Source organism: Formica exsecta, unplaced genomic scaffold (genome assembly GCF_003651465.1).
Source record: "Formica exsecta isolate Colony F162 unplaced genomic scaffold, ASM365146v1 scaffold16, whole genome shotgun sequence".
Classification (NCBI taxonomy): Eukaryota; Metazoa; Arthropoda; class Insecta; order Hymenoptera; family Formicidae; genus Formica; species Formica exsecta.
The window spans coordinates 200001-217121 of NW_021848922.1; the positions used below are offsets into that span (position 1 = coordinate 200001).

The 17121-nt window shown below is 37.4% G+C and overlaps 1 protein-coding gene across 3 annotated transcripts in view; it reads right to left on the reverse strand.

Moving 5' to 3' along the window:
* LOC115233086 (inositol-pentakisphosphate 2-kinase) overlaps window positions 1-17121 on the reverse strand; it is a 102265-nt gene that overhangs the window by 76923 nt on the left and 8221 nt on the right. Inside the window, exons 1-2 of one of the 3 annotated variants that reach the window (XM_029803309.1) lie at window positions 735-984; window positions 261-311 (exon numbers count right to left, since the gene is read on the reverse strand). The exons of the other annotated variants lie outside the window; for them this stretch is intronic. The gene's annotated coding sequence lies outside the window, so the exon portion shown is untranslated. Of the gene's footprint in view, window positions 1-260; window positions 312-734; window positions 985-17121 lie in introns of those variants that run through there. 3 annotated transcript variants of the gene reach the window in all.

Genomic DNA, 17121 nt, shown 5'->3' on the forward strand with positions numbered 1-17121 from the left:
TAAAATAAAATATTAAATATAAAATAAAATATTTAATATTTAAATATTTAATATTTAATAAAATAGACTGATTTCTTTAAATACAAGCACTTGAAAAATGTATAATGTATAAATGAAAATTGAATTTTCTTGTATAAATAATGTAAATAACTTTAAACGTTAAAAACAATGTTAAAATATTTTAAGTGTGTTTAAAAATATTAATTGAGATAAACGAGTATTTAATTTTACAAGTAATAAATAATTTATTAATTACTCACTTCATAATTGCTTCTTCTCTCTTGTCCATTGCTTGCTGCTCATTCATGGCACTCATGAAGAGAAAACACGCTTAATTACAAATATACGATAAACGCGCGATACCTTGCACGGCACTTCCGATGTTAGTCACACGTGATGTGAATTTATTATAAGACGACAAGAAAGCGATATGAAAGACATTCGCATTCGGAATTTCGATTGTCATTATGTAGTAGGTATGCTTTCGCATTTTAGGCAAATTTACTCTTCGCGCGTTATAATATAATATTAATATATACGTAGTTATAAGCGTTATAAATATACAAGTTAAGATTCGCGACAGATTTTAATTTACTTCACGAAGAATACGATTTTGATTTGATAAATAATGTGTATCTAAATATCGAATTTATAATACGCAATTAATAAATATTGAAATACGGGATAAATAATAACCGTACTTATTAATAAAAAATATTACGTCTTTTTATTACCTGGATCGAATCGCCACGATATCTTCACATGTCGCTTCTCGCGATATGAATTAATCGATTACACGGGCTGATCGTCACTTGTAATAATATTAGAAAATGATCGCAATTCTCAAAAAGTAATGATACACGGAGCGGCTAGGAATGCTGCGTACTTGCTCGAGTCTCACGCACGAATAACGTCAAGACACACGGCATGTAAACAATAAAGCTCTACGTCGCGCGCTTACAACATTGTGTATATATTACGGCAGTTATAATATTCGTCGTTCCACTACAAAATATATTTAATACACATTATAAAAAAAATACAGAGAGAGAGAGAAAAAATATAGTTATTATGATAAACGGTTTTAAATTAATTATATTTATCTTTAATCTCAACTCGTATATTCGTCCATTTATATTATAACACGAAATAGTAAATTTGCTTTAGAATCTGCGAACGTATACTATACGACAGCAACAGAGAAACATTGTGACGATGAGTCATTTTCGAACGCGAGATCGTTGCTCTCTCGTCGTAATATATTAAAATACGCGTAAGTGATTAACATTGAGATTGCCATGCAAAGTGTCGCGCAATTGTCGTATTTTAATCATAGATATATAATATATAGACCGCGCGTCTCTACATTTTCCGTAGTTGGCGTCAAAAAATAGAAAGAGATAGCTGCTGTGTGATTACCAATCTGTCTTTGTCTAACAATACGTGGTAGGGTAAAGAAGCCTTCGTTGACTGGGAAAGAGAAAAATAGAGGGGATGAAAAGACGAAGATAGAATGGTGATGATACAAAGCATGCTATCTCTGTCTAATATTTGATAACCCCCTGCTCCTTAACACTCGGTCTAGATATACTATGTCAATGATTTTAATCCTATTTCCGCGAGTGATATGTGTGAGTGCCATAAGGAAACAGCAAAGGATAAACAAGAAAAAAGAGAAGACCCAGAGAAATATGTTGAGTGACTGCGAAGCAACTATAGGGTGAGTAATTTATAAATTATTTGGTAGTTGTATATGTGTAAAAGTAACAGTATAATTGCTTATTTATTATTTAAAATTAATAAAATTAATTGTTCTTATTTCCGTGGTAATATATATATATATATATATAATCCATATTATTATTCTTATAATAAATTCCAAATTTTTTATTTTAAAATACTTGAAACACCTCTCTTTATGTTATCTATATAAAATATTTCAATTAATATTTTTATCAGTTAATATTTATTTCATATTAATGTATGTATGTATTTGTTGTATTTTATAATATATTGTGTACATATATAATTCAAATTAATATTAAATTAATATATAATTCAAATTAATATTTCTTATGCAAATATATTATAAATATTTCAATCTTGTATTTAAATAAATCTTATTTGTTGTATTTAAATCAATTTTGTATTTAAATATTGTATTTTAAAATTTACAATATTTAAATTATTTATATAAGTATTAAGTTTTTTTTTTATTTATCATATCTTTCAAAAGAGAGCGCTTATATCTAAAGAATACTTTTTTCGGTAATTATACAATCTATTTTATTAAATATCTATGTTTAAAAGATGAATAAAAAATTCTATTTTGGACAATGCTTTAATAAGTTCTTTAAAATTGTATCGATCATTAATCTGTTTCACGCTTTTATCGCGTCTTATTTTTCAAAATATTTTTATTATTATAATTAATTTAAAAAAACAGTATATTTTTCACCCGATATTTTATAAAGTGTATTTGCTTTCATTATATCTCAATCAAAGAATATATAATAAGTTCTTTAAAATTGTATCGAGCATTAATTTGTTTTAATAAATAGACGATTCTTATATTGTGATTTATTGAAGAAACGTTAAATTGCATCGACATTTTAGCTGCCGCAATTTCGTCACTCGAAAAAGATTGGAAAACCTGGTATACGCTTTTAGCGAGTATAAAATCCGGGCTTGGCAGCTGATATCGACACAGTATGAAAGATTGCGTGGGAAGGTTCATGCCCCAGGTGTTCACAACGAAGGTTATTATATATTCTAGGGGTAGTAAAAAAAAAGAGAGCGAGATGCTATAGCACGGTTATGAACTGCAAGTTGCGGACTTGGCAACGAGCGCGATACTGACCGTTTTCCGGCCCAACGGCTTACAACTTGTTAGTTAATTTAGGACAAATCGAGCGTAATTTTGCAAAGCCGTGACGAGGACGGGCTTCACCGAGGTGGACGCAGTTTTTATAACGAAAGAAAATATACGAGATGTTTTTAAAGATTTCGGCAAATACTGCAGAATTATTCGTCGAGGAACAGCGATAGTTTCGTATATACAAATAATTTCTTTTTTTTTTCCTAAAGACATTTTATTCTTAATTTACATATTACATGAAAGTTTGCTTGCGATCGAGAAGGTAGGAAGATTAAATATGAATTTAAATATGTAATAAAAATATATATTATATTATAAAAAATTTTATTCAAAAAAGTTAAAAAAGAAATTAAAATTGGTAATTTTGGGGGATTTTTGGTTAAAAATGGAAAGTAAAAATATTAAAATCTTAAAGATAAAAAAGAAAAAAAGAATTTATAAAACTTATTAATATTTAAAAAACTGTATTTTATAATTATTACAGTTTCCTTTGAACATATACGTAATCACGGACAATCTATGCGTGTGCTTCGCGCACACATTGCGTAAATTATACGCATCGTATAGAGATATATGGAGACTTGAATGTAAAACTCGTGTGTATTTTAGCAGCGCGAAAAATCGATCGTAGCTTTAAGCTTTATCGTGAAAAAAGGCTTTCAAGGGGTGGAAAAAGAGGGATGGACGGGGGGGGGGGGGGGGGGACAAGCGGTTCCCTACCGATATCTCTCCGCGTGCCGTGCCCATAACTGGGTTGGTACCCACGATTATACTACTATTTACTCCCTACGTGCGCGGAGTGCATCGATGCTTACACGCATGCTGGCGATCGATGCGTGGAGCCTCGGGGAGGGAAGGGAGGGAGAAAGGGAGGAAGGATGGTGAGGGGTGAGGTCACGTCGGATAGACGAGGGGCGAAGGGACGCGAATAAAACGAGACTGCGGAGACAGCTGGTCGTTCTGCCCTCGGGACAAACAACGAACCCACATGACGCAAATGCGCGCACACGCTCTCGTGGACGCACACGCGCACACGCATACACATACGCGCGCAGCCACGCATACTGATCGTTCCCTCTCCTCGTCTTCCCTTCGCGAGAGACCGATATACGGAACCAGCTTGCACAGTTTTCCGAGCGCACGCACACAGAGAAGCCTAGGTCGAACGGTATCGATAAACAGATATATTAATGCTGCGAGTGTCTCGCAAGCATTCGGGCAAGTATCGGACAGGTGTCAGCCGGTCGAGCGAAAATGTGTACACGGTGTAGCAAAATACCATTGGATTGATTGATTGATTGATAATATATTAAATGGAAAGAACAAATCGTCGCGTTGAGCGCGTCGAAATCCAAAATCATATTGATAAGAAAAGATATTTTCGCATCTCGAATTTCTTTTGGATGATATCCATTAGCGGTATAAGAGAACAAAACGTGAGGAAAAGATTTATTTCAGCCGGCAAATTTCCACTCGATCGAGCCAAACGCTGCTCCCATCGATTCCCGTATCATATTCTGTCAAACGTGTTTTTAATGTGTCGTAGGAAAATGCGCCGAAAATAAAAAGCAACGTATGCGATAATGGAGAGGGCCCGCTTCGCAAGATTAATTTATCATTCGTAAGCAGTCAATGACTACGATAACATATGAAACCGTTAGTGTCAATGTGCCATGAGCAGGATGTATCGGCCATGTCGTTGACCGCTTAAATATTGAAGAATAAGTAGATATGATAAGAAAGATAGAGAACATCAATACAGGATAAAATGTTGAAAAATTAAAAGGAGTTTTGTTCTATCTGAAAAGCTATGGAACAAAGAACAAATGATCACCAAGAAAGAATTATGCTGGGTGAATAAAAATTACAGAGAATATTTTTTTTACATAAGTATTTATTTTTATTATATTTTTTTTATTTATATATTAATAAATAAATAATATACATAATAAAGAAACAAAAAAAATGTAATAAAAAGAAATACTTATGTAAATAAATATTCTGTGTAATTTTCATTCAGCATAACTCCTTCTTGTTGTTGGGATTTCAATTTCCGTCAGTGTATGTAGAAAGATCAAGAAAATTTTCGCAAAAAGATCGGTATCAAAATCATGTTTCGGGAAATGATTACATCACCCAAGCTCACACCTATTTCATTGTATAATCCGTATTAAATCCACGCACGATAAGACATCATTTATCTCTGTTACATCTTTAAACGACTTATCATGATAATATATTGCGATAAACGAGCAGCAGTCTCGCTCGTTTCCTCGTTTTAATTGCGTCTATTAAAATTTTCGGTCTGAGAAGCCTTGAATTTCATCTCTCGTTTATCGTGAATGATTAAAGGACGAGCGCGGTCAGCAAATGGGCTTCAATCTTGCCGCTCGATGGCTTCCGCCTGCGTCGCTTTAAAAGCTTAAAGCCAACGCCTTGAAAGGGGAAAATTGTCTCGCGGCGTTTTATATATTTTCTTCTCTTTTTTTTTTTCGTTGCTTCAGCAACGGCGACGGCGAGAAAAACACGCGAAACGAGGCCGCGTCGGCGCAGGATGAGGCGTGCTTATTAGTGGAACGAGGCCAGATCAACGAGGCCGAAGGAACTTCTTTATCGCTCTTCCTTCAAGCAACGCGCCGTTGTTGAAATCGCGCTACCGTTAAAACCGCACTTCGTGCGTCTGTTTTGTATTTAATCATGCGTCATCGGCGACAATCTCCCGCAGGCGGTACGACGAAAAAAGATAAAACCTCGCACGAGTTTTGCATACATTTTATCGATATACTTTCAGGAATAGAATAAAACTGAAATAAATCCTTATCCGCCTTTTTTTCTATATTTTTTAATTGGTCGTTTATGTCAATAGCATTTTCTGTCCTAGCATTTCATTCTATTTCGTAAATTTTATAGAGCGAATAAAATGAAATATACACACAAACACATATATTTGTAAAGTAATGTATGTACTAAATTGAAGATGGGACCAGTTTCGCCCGCATGGGACCTTATGGTCAATTTGTCGTAAATTTTTATTGATAAAATGTCTCTCGGTAATGTCGACTCGCCGGAATAAGATCTTCAGAGAAGCAGTATTCTCTTTATATACACTATATAAAACGGGTTGTCAACTTTATAACATATTAATTTGGCATACAGGATACTACTAAAAAATCTGAATAGTGATAGCAAGATTGAATCGATTGAAATTTATCGAGGGAGAATTCCAACGCGATCAATTGACAAGATAAAAAAAATAAACAAGCTTTTTTTTTAAAATTGAGTATATTTCCCGATAATTTTAGTCGAATATAAGATCGAAATGATTGAATACTACGTCGCAAATTAAATTAATTTATTGCTGCACTGAAAAAAAAGTTATTAACTTAATTAAATGTGTTCAACTGATTACTATTTTTTTAATTGAAATATTTAAGTATTTAAGTCAAGTACGTCATGTTAGATTTGATATGTCATATTTAATTTAAATATTTCTCTCTCAATTAAAAAAATAGTAATCAGTTGAACGCATTTAGTCAAGTTAACAATTTTTTTTCCCAGTGTGAATACAATCTGATCTATTAACGATAAGCGATAAGTTTGCGTAAAAAGGAAGGAATATAAATATTACAAATGCTCGACGAATGAAAATTGTCGCATCATAAGATCTATTTATCACGTTGCAGTTGTTAAATAAAAGATTTAGTGGTCTCACACACATACACACAATATAAAGGACAAGATTGATAATTTCAATTTCGAGGGTTTCTGTATACAAAGTGAAATATCATAGTCTGAATTCCCGTAACGAGAATGCATTCTCGCGGGACTTTCATACCAAGACTTGACCGCCATCATCGGGGTCTCTCGATTAATCGCGTCTGCTACGTACAGCTTCATATCAGTTGCAGCGTTGCCAGCGTTACACTATGCGCTCGGTAATTCAACAGATGCTCAACTGAAGCATCTGCCAAGGGCAGAAATGATTGGGCGACCAGCGAACGTTTCGCCGGTTGGCTGTCTCGATGCTACGGGATATAGTAGAACTTTTGATATCGTTTTTATTTTCCATTTGATAGAAATTTACGATTTCTCTCACAGGATCCAATGTCATCGCGAGGATGACGAACCTGCGGGTGGACAATCTTTTAAAAGGCAGACGGTGTAATGTTGCCGCGCCAATACGGTAGCATGAGTCGCATAAATAATCTAATGGTTCCTTTGTCTCCGCCGGACATATATGTATTTATTTCGAATCACGTCGTAAGTAAGGTGTGGGCTTTCATAACCCAGCTCATTATATGACCAGCACGTGAATGTGTGTATGTATGTGTGTGTGTATGTATGTCCATTATCGTCCCAAAGGCTCCTTCCTCTCCACGATTGGCGCCTCTCCTACCCAGAATCTTTCAGAGTCCCTAGAAGTAAGAATTTGGCCTATGTTCTAATTTGATACAAAATGGCGTACTGTATATATACTTACTACTACAAGTACCCGGCATAACACGTGCATATGTACGCATAAATTATTGGCTGATTTTTTAAAATGTCATCACTGATTGGTGCCGTCATTTCGTATCGAGCCAATCAAAAATTGGACGACATAGGCCAGACCTTGGGCCAGACTCTTACTTCTAAGGACTCCAGAATCTTTCTTCAATCGCTTATCCCATCAACATAGTTTCTCACGCTGTTTCGTCACGGCCGGCCGATTCTCATTTTAAGGCCAATAAATCTCGCAAAGTATCTCGCGGCGTTAAATCGACTCGCATCAATGTGCGCCACTTGAACTCGTTTGAATTCATCGCCGCGTCGCCGCGGAAATGGTGCGGAATTTATGCGCATCGCAAAACGCGCGAATCATATTGGGCGATAAGAAAACCTTCCGGGCGGGAAGAGTTGCGGCGCGTAACATCGAAAATATTTCTCACGCCAAGATTACTCAGATGCTTCTCCCATACGGCTAGCATTGTTTCTAATGAAAATATTTACTTGTATAATTACGTCCGCGAGAGGGCGGTTAGAACGCTTCGCAATGTAAATACACCGATATTTGCTCGCCGGGGATCATTACGACGTACATTATGTATCTTTCGGACTACTATTATCAGGGGAGAGGGAGAAGGGGGAAAGGAGGGGGGGTAGCCTATAATACCGGTCGTAACTTTGTTCAACTACTCCTAAACTCTGAATCGGCGAGCATGAATAGCGCGACGCCATTAAACTTCGGGTAGTAATAGCATCTGAATGCAGTCGTCATCGTGATATGCAATCGGATTTAGTGTCAACGTACCCTCGGCGAGCGCGTTTCGCGAAGAAACGAGACACGTGAATAGAAAGGCGACGCGGGGGTTACGTGCCGATTGAATAAAGAGCGAGTTTACGAATTCCCGCTAGTTTTCCCGCTATTACAGTAACGACGAATGGATAGCGATGGCAGACGAATGGAATTTGTAAAATGAGAATTATTCACACTGACTCAAACTCATTTCCATAAAATAAACTACCGACGATACAGAGAGAGAGAGAGAGAGAGAGAGAGGGAGAGAGGGAGAAGGGAGTTTTCCATTAAATCACTAATTTCATTAATTAAATTTTCAATTTCGATTTGAATTTACCCGACAGTATCGTGAATTACTGCGCAGAAAAATCAGATGTTATTTTCATATAAAGCAAAGCGAGATATACAAGTAAACTACATAATCATAAATTAATTTGCAATTATTTTCAATAACTGTATTCCAAGCGTCGATAAAATGCACCAATCTCTCGATCGATCGTACGTCACGTGATATCTTTTCGTACAGGAAACAGACGAGCGATCAATAATCTCCACGTACAAACAATAACTGTAAAGGTTATTCGCTCCTGCCTCCTCTCCCCTTCCTCCTCCCTATGCAAAGGCAATCTATTCGTTTATTGCAGCGGACATGGTATCGCTAACTGAACGCCATATTAAGAACGGCTGTTTGACACCGTGAAACCGTTGTAAGCACGAAATCGTATCGACATCAACGGTAGCTCTCGTGTGCCAGCGTGATTAAGTAGAAACTCGATATTATTAGGTTCGAATAGTACTCTATTATCGATAAATAACTCGCCCTCTCTTGTGCAACACGCAGATACACGCGAGCGATCAACGTTGTAACATAAATAATCTAAACATACAATGTCTAGTCAGATTATTACTAATAATAAGTACTTGCTATAGACCTTTATCGATTTTTACGGATGGCCCCGGGAATCCTATATAGCGATTGTAAAATGTTACACGGACCTTTCCAGGTACGAGTAGTCGGTCAAAGTAAGAAATGGCAATATTCCCCTTTCCCCCCCCCCCCCCCCCTCTCTCTCTCTCTCTTTGCGCTCTTTACAAATATAGACTAATCACCAGATTAGGAAAAAATAATTCCAGGAAGAAAGTGACGAGAAGTGCTTGCAACGGATATGAGTTTCCGTTCGCAGCTGTTGGATAAATTGATTCCCGGTTGGCCTTAAGCAGCATGTAAAATTATAAGGTGTACGTTCTGAGAGAATCAGCGATGTGAGAATGGTTCTCGCGGTACGTTGCAATTAGAGTTATTTAGAAGAAAAATAATTTGTTTCTTTCGGGGCGAGATGTGTCGAGATGTGCTTCTCATATTGGAGTATGTGATCTACGCGCGGCTTTATGAATCCGTCGTTCGCTCGTTTTGCATCTCGACGACGAGCCAGAGGCGTAACAGAGGAACGTTTATTTCCGCAAAGCCGTTTCTTCTTCCTCTCGACACGAGGAAAAACGGAGCAAAGACAAGGAAGCCTCGCGTAGTCGACGGATCGCACGCCTACGTGATCGAGAACCGGTTTGCTCTCTATCTCTCTCCCTCTTTATGTCTCCTTATCTGACCTTATCCGTCGTTAACGATTATCGATTAGCATTTGTGATATTCGTGAAAATGACGTCGGGAGAGAACTCGTCAATGCGTATTTCAACTATAAAAAACCTGGCACGTGATGCTTAAGAATGTTTTGACTGTATAATAGTAGCAAAAAACTATCAAAATTAAAAAAAAATATTTCTTACATTTATAGAGTTAAAAAAACAAATAAATAAATCCGGATTATAAAAAGAATTAAAGTATCACAAAATAATATGGTTTTTAACGTCTTCATAAAAAAAAAAAAAACACTTTTAATATTTTTTCTAATTTATGACAAAACTTTTGATTGTGAATATCCCCTGAAATCAACTGCAAGAAACAAAGAAAAACGAGTAATTTGCAGAAAGAGAAAAAGAGAGAGATAATATTTTTCTACAATTTTTAGTAAATAACTTTTGAACGAGTAAATGGATCTAAATAAAGTTTTGCACAAATATTTATTAGAATTTTCTTAACATATGTGAAAATTTTTATTTCGTTGTCAATGTTTTTTCCTTGTCAAATTTGTCAATAAATGCTACAACGCGATTTTCCATAAGAATCAATACTAACTTTAAACTTAAATAATTTCCAAACCGTTAAGAGAATTGTGCTCAGATTTTGCACAGATACTCACAGAAGAAATGGAACAGTCTACGAAATTTTCATGCTTTTGTCAATATTTTCACATATGACATATACATCCTTAATCCCGAATTCACTTTTATATAGCGACATCGCGCTTATAGCTCGTTCGAAGAACATATCGTGTCCATGGTAATAGCCTCTCATGGTCGCTCATAGTTCCCCTTCCGAAAGAGAATGTTGTTATAGGGGCCGTTCGTATTATAAGCTCGATCCCGAAACGAATCGTGTTCAATATATGTGCATCGTCCATAGAGACAATACACGCACGCGCATTCAAGGTTGCCTTAATATCGTCGCCCTTAAACGCTATTACGTATTAAATCCTATGGGATTGCGTGTCACAAATGAGAGAAGCGTTTATTATTTTCTTATCTCTTTAAGGAGGTTCTCGGTTTATTACGTTCTCGGTGTAACTTGACTAATCGATACTTCTAAATAAGCAGGGTATGTCGATACCAAAGTTTGAAGATTTTCCGATTAAAACCTCCCCGCGCATAGCGTGGGAAGATTCGGGAAAATTGCGCCCAGCGCGAGTGAGGGATAGGGTGACGTGCGGGCTAGAAACAGAAGGGGACTAGGAAACAGAAGGGAACGGGAACGGGAACGCGGACTAGTCGTTGAAGAGCGGAGTCGAGAGCCGACCGTACCGAGCGCCGGAGTCTGGAATCGAGGGGGTCTTTCACGATGAGAGAGAGCCATAGCGCGCCATAACGACCGGGGGCGGTGAACGGGGCGGAGGAGGAGGAGGAAGAGGGGGGGGGGATCGGGCGACGGAGGGAAACGCTCGAGGGTTGAGAGGCCCGTTACGCGACGTAATAACCAGCGCGAAATCCCATTTCGGAAAACATTTGCGCGAGGTCGGAATGGTTAAAAGAATTGCACGCGAGTCAGAGAAGAAATGTCGAGTAAATGAGATATCCTCTGGAACATAAGTAAATGCGCAGAGTATTCTCTTCCGTCGAGAGGGAAAAAGGGACAGAGAGGAAGAGAGAGGAGAGAAAGGGACAGAGAGGAAGAGAGAGGAGGGAGAGAGAGAGAGAGAGAGGAGAGAGAGAGAGAGAGAAAGAGAGAGGAGAGAAAGGGACAGAGAGGAAGAGAGAGAGAGAGAGAGAGGAGAGAGAGAGACAGAAAGAAAGAGAGAGGAGAGAGAGACAGAGAGAAAGAGAGAGAGAAGAGAGGAGAGATGAGAGAGGAGGGAGAGAGAGGAAGAGAAAGAGAGAGAGAGAGTGAGTGAGTGAGAGAGAAAGAGAGGGGAGAGAGAGAGAGAGAGAGAAAGAGAGCAAGGATGAATTCGCGCAACATAAATTGCGATGTGCTCTTAAAAACTGATCCGAGACGTTAGAGTAATTTTCGTTATTCGAGTGTTCTTCGCGCTAACACCTACCTATCTACGGGTTCAAGAAGCGTTAACGCAATAAACACGTTTGCGTGCGTAAAACAATTGACGCGAGCGAGAGAACGGATCTAACAAAATCGCGCCGCAAGATGCACATCAGACGATGGAGAATGAGAGGCGGGAGGGGAAGAAGGAGGGGGAGGGAGAAGGTAGAAGAACTCGTGTTTACCTACATAGAACTTAAATTTACCGTGCAATTCACGCGCTCGCGAACGTGCGCATCGAGCACACTTGATTATATGCACATATGTTACATGCACATTTTGCATCGACGCTCTCCTCGTATTAATTACTGGAATATCAAATATACACGATGTACGGGTAAATAAGAAAAAGAATAATTTCAGCTACGTCGTTAGCATTTTTCTTCAATAAGTCACACGTAAGCCGGGACCTCTCGGGTTAACATAGGCATTTTTTTCTCTTTTGACATCATTGGCGTAGGTAGGTAGATACAAGAGATGTACAATGTGTAATATTAATAATCGATTATCCAGAGAACTTTGCTTGGTATAAAAAAAAAAAAAAGCTGCCCTTTTTAACGAAAACTCAGTCCTTTCCGGAGGCAGCGGCATCGCGAGCTGCAACCTAACGGGAGCGTCGGCTGAAAGAAAATCACGGGGTCGAGTCGCTCGGCGATCAAAGCGAGAAGCCTGGACGGAGCGAGGAGAGAGCATCTGAATATGCGGGCGGGGATAGTGTGGTCTCTTACTAGACTAGATCGTCCTGACCGTTTCATTAAATGGAGAAATCCTTTCCACGGCGACGATGACCAACTTTCGTCGACCGGGGATCAAAAAATGCCGAGACAGAGATATCATCCTCCGAATGAGAGAGACGGAGAATCCGCGCGCGCGATCTCATCCGCGACTCCCGGCGCGGATCAGCCGCGTCAGTCAATGATGCCGAATTTTCTATTTCTGACGACGCAAAAAAAAAAATTGCCGGCTTTGTATGTAGTTACAGAGTGAAGGGGAGGGTATATGCGTCGGATGTGAGAAAGATCGAATGAAAGAGATGCGCGGGGGCCGGACGGGAAGCAAGAGTGGGACCGCATGAAAGCCACTGAAACAGGGTAGGGTAGAGAAGAGACGGAAGAGGCAGGGGAGAGAGGGATCGCCAATAGCGTAAGACCGAGATATATATTTTTCAATTAATGTTAAACACCATACTAAAGGATATTAATTTAATATAATATTAATCCTCCAACTTGAGACATGACAATTGAATAAAATGAGTTTGCGGAAATTTTGACATTTGACAAATGTCAACGGGCTTCGCTGTCAAAATTCTCTATTACCTATAATATTATCAGCTAAAATATAATGAAAAATTGACTACGATGAGCAATAACGAGACGAAAATTTGTCATAAGCGCTATTATATCGCTTATTTATATTCTCCGGTCCGAAGGCGAGTGAATGAGAGCTCTCATGGAAATTGGACATAAGCGACTTTCGCCGGCAGATGCGAGTTAATATCGCAGCAGGTCACAATTTGGCGGAGCCCCGAGAGAGAGCCAGCAGCCCGTCATCGTCGCGTCCGTCTTCTCCCGGTTCGCGCTTTTTGCGGATCCGCTACACAAAGGGAATCGGTCGAACTCGGGGGGCCGGTCTCCCCTCACGATTACGCCAATGAGTCGACCCAGCGAGGCAGCACGGACAGCCGGCTGCGCTGTTGCCAAGCGGAAACCACAAACCGGCGGGCATTTTCTTCTTCCACGAAGACACACGAACAACGCGTTCCGCTCGCCTACCGTATTACATACCTCGTGTACGTAGAGGAAGAGGGGGAGGAGGGGCACGCCGAAAGAGGGTGGTGGCGGAAGGAGGTGAACGCAGGATCGAAATACAATCAGACGGAAGATTAAGACGGAAGATTACCAACATATATTATGAGACTACAGCTGCGAAAAGCGACGCGGCCAGAGTATATAGGAGCAAATAATCTCCAAGTGATCTGTGGACGAGACATATTCGTCATTATTTGCAACAGACATGCGTTATCGACTGCATTCGACAATATACTAATGATTCGTTTACGATGTCTGAGATAACGTGTGACCGGTGATCCTGACAAATAGCGGATGAAAAAAATATGCTCGTTGCACATGTCGTTATCATCAACGCAAACAATGAGCGATAATAATGATAATTATTATCAATTATGCACCGCGTGTCTTTTCACTAGCTGACGCTCTTAATTATACAGAGAATTGAGGCAACTTCTTTTTTAAATTCCAACGCATTATACTAATATATCTATTTATTTATATCTCTGAGCGCAACAAAACACGGGTATCGATCACGTGGCAATGCACGCGCGTTTAAATGTTGCATGTAATGTACGAATCGATTAAAACAATTATGTCTCGTGCTAAAATTAAATCGGCACGTTTCGCGACGGGCTAAATAATAGTCGTGCAAATATAACCCGCGATCGCAGATATAGTCGACTAAGTTGAATAGGTTGCGAATTAAAGAGAGAAAACGACTCGCATCGTACACAGAAAAAAGTTTCTTTAAATTTAATAAATTTTGTTGGAACCAAAGAAATATAATTCTTGCAATAATCCAATCATACTAATGTTTGAAGTAACAAATATGATTGTTTAATTTTCAAATAACATATTTATTTATTTTAGATAAAATATTTTTTGAATGAATTTCATTTTTTTTCAACTCAAACAATTATTATTATATTATTCTTTTAAACAATTTTATTGTTTTCTTGAAATAATATTCTTGTTTTATTTAAAAGATTCATTATGTTGCTTTGAATAATTTAAATAAAGCTTAGAACAAGTTAAAAACAAATATATATTTTATTCTCTCTCTTTCTCTCTGTACATTAATTTTAGATTAGGAGATCGCGTTTTAAGTAATTGCGAAACGAAAGAAAATAACCGCGGAAATATTTCAAAGGAATCACCACGATGTGTGCGTGTGATCGAGTTACGTTTTTAACGATCGTTTCGGCAAACGCGTGTTCGTGCACTTTCTTTGTTGCTCGGCGCGGCACGTTGGACGCAACTTGACGCACGCGAAACGCGTAAAATATTGTAGGAAGTGATTAGAATTTCAGCTGCGTAAAACCGCTACCAGACTTCCTCGTAACACCCGTTTTCTACGAGCGAACGAGGTCATATTACGAGGGACATACACGCCATACGCCGAACGCATAATGAATTATTTTCCCCGTGATATCGTATATACGCTGTAAAAGATACGTGTCGTCGGGAATATATTTCCGAAAGCTGTCGATGTATGATGAATCGAATTATACAGATATGATACAGAGAAGAAAGCAAATATAATTTAATTGAATCAGTAAATATCACAACTGCTGTTTTATTAATAACAGCGTAGCAGGATCCTACAATGATAAAAATAGATAAGATAATATAGATTAATGGAAGAGAGAGAGAGAGAGAGGGAGCAAGCAAAACAATTATAATAAAAATTTGTGATACTTTAATTGCTGCTATTATTTTAATAATAGTATCTCGAATACCGTTCTTAATAAAAATGTGTAAGATAGAATAGTGCAAAATACGGAATTGCAATCTCTCAATCTGTATTTCATGAATCTATCGCGTTTATTTTGCGGCGCGGTTGTCTACACTGAAAAAAAAAATTGTTAACTTGACTAAATTCGTTCAACTAATTACAATTTTTTTAATTTAAATAATATTAGTTATAATAATAATATTAATTGAAATGATATTAATATTAATTGAATTATATTAATTATATTGAAGGAAACTGATGATTATACACTGAAAAAGAAAAATTGTTAACTTGACTAAATTCGTTCAACTAATTACCATTTTTTTAATTGAAATAATATTAGTTATAATAATAATATTAATTGAAATGATATTAATATTAATTGAATTATATTAATTATATTGAAGGAAACTGATAATTATACACCGGAAAAAAAAAATTGTTAACTAAATCCGTTCAACTAATTACCATTTTTTAAATTAAAATATTTAAGTATTTAAGTCAAATATACGTCATGTTAGATTTAATATGTCGTATTTGACTTAAATATATAAATATTTCAATTAAAAAAATGGTAATTAGTGATTTAATCAAGTTAACAATTTTTTTTCAGTCTATAATCATCAATTTCCTTCAATATAATTAATATAATCTGATTTGATTTTTTTTTTTTAGAAAACATGGTTAAGATTTCGATCGAAAATACGAGTCACGTAGGAAAAAGATTTAGGAAATCGCTGCCGATGAAGGCGGTAAAATAACATCGTAAAATGCCAGAAATGAGCGCACGAGAGGACAATACGGAATTGTGTAGAAATTCATGGCGGAATAAACATCGAAATTATACCGGAGAGCTATTCTTTCCGATTTATCTACTTAGCGTATACAAAGCGCTAAAATAGTTTTCATATTCCGTAGACAAGCTGCGTAGAGACGTCCGGGTATTGGAGGGGGATGTAGCGATAGAAGGACGGTATGTATGCGTACGTGCCAACCCGCACGACATTATTATAACACAAAAACACGCCAGCATATATATCCGGATGTGTGTGCTCTCGTGGTTCCTTTCATCTACATAAATTTGCAACCGCGTCGGCGATCAAACCAACCAGAAGGCTCCTTCTTCTACGCTTCTCGTTGCGATTCGATTGCGTGACTGTATTAAACGGTGCGTAAACACGTGTTCTCTCTTTCTCTTTCTCCTGTGGACGGAGGATGCAGGAAGTTTCGCAAAAATGATACGTCCCGGAGACAATGGAAACTCGACTTTTTACGGCAGATGTGCCGTTATCACGCGATCAATCAAATTATAACATCGGCTAATTTCGATCGTGTTGAATCATTCGCGAATATGTCTATTTTAACTTCTTTCAAGTAACGACATTTCCCGGAATGACGGAATAATGTGAAAAATATTACGATGCTTGCATGATGTAAGAATTGAATTTCGAATTAGATAGCGTATATTTTGTACTTCGTAAAATTGATTATATCGAGGAAAAAAAGTTGTTAACTTGACTAAATGCGTTCAGCTAATTATTATTTTTTTAATTGAAATATTTAAGTATTATGTTAGAGTTAAGGGAGCATATCCGTTTAAAACCTCGAAAAATGAGTATATTTTCTAGATTTTTTTGCCGAGCAACGACTTGATAAGAATTTTTAATTTTGCTTCCTCATAGAGGAAGCTTTGTGAGCGAAATAAAAATTAAAATAATTTCTTTCACCGATCCTCACTAAATTCAATATCAAACATCCTTTAATAATACTCTATTCATGTAAAAAAATTTAATC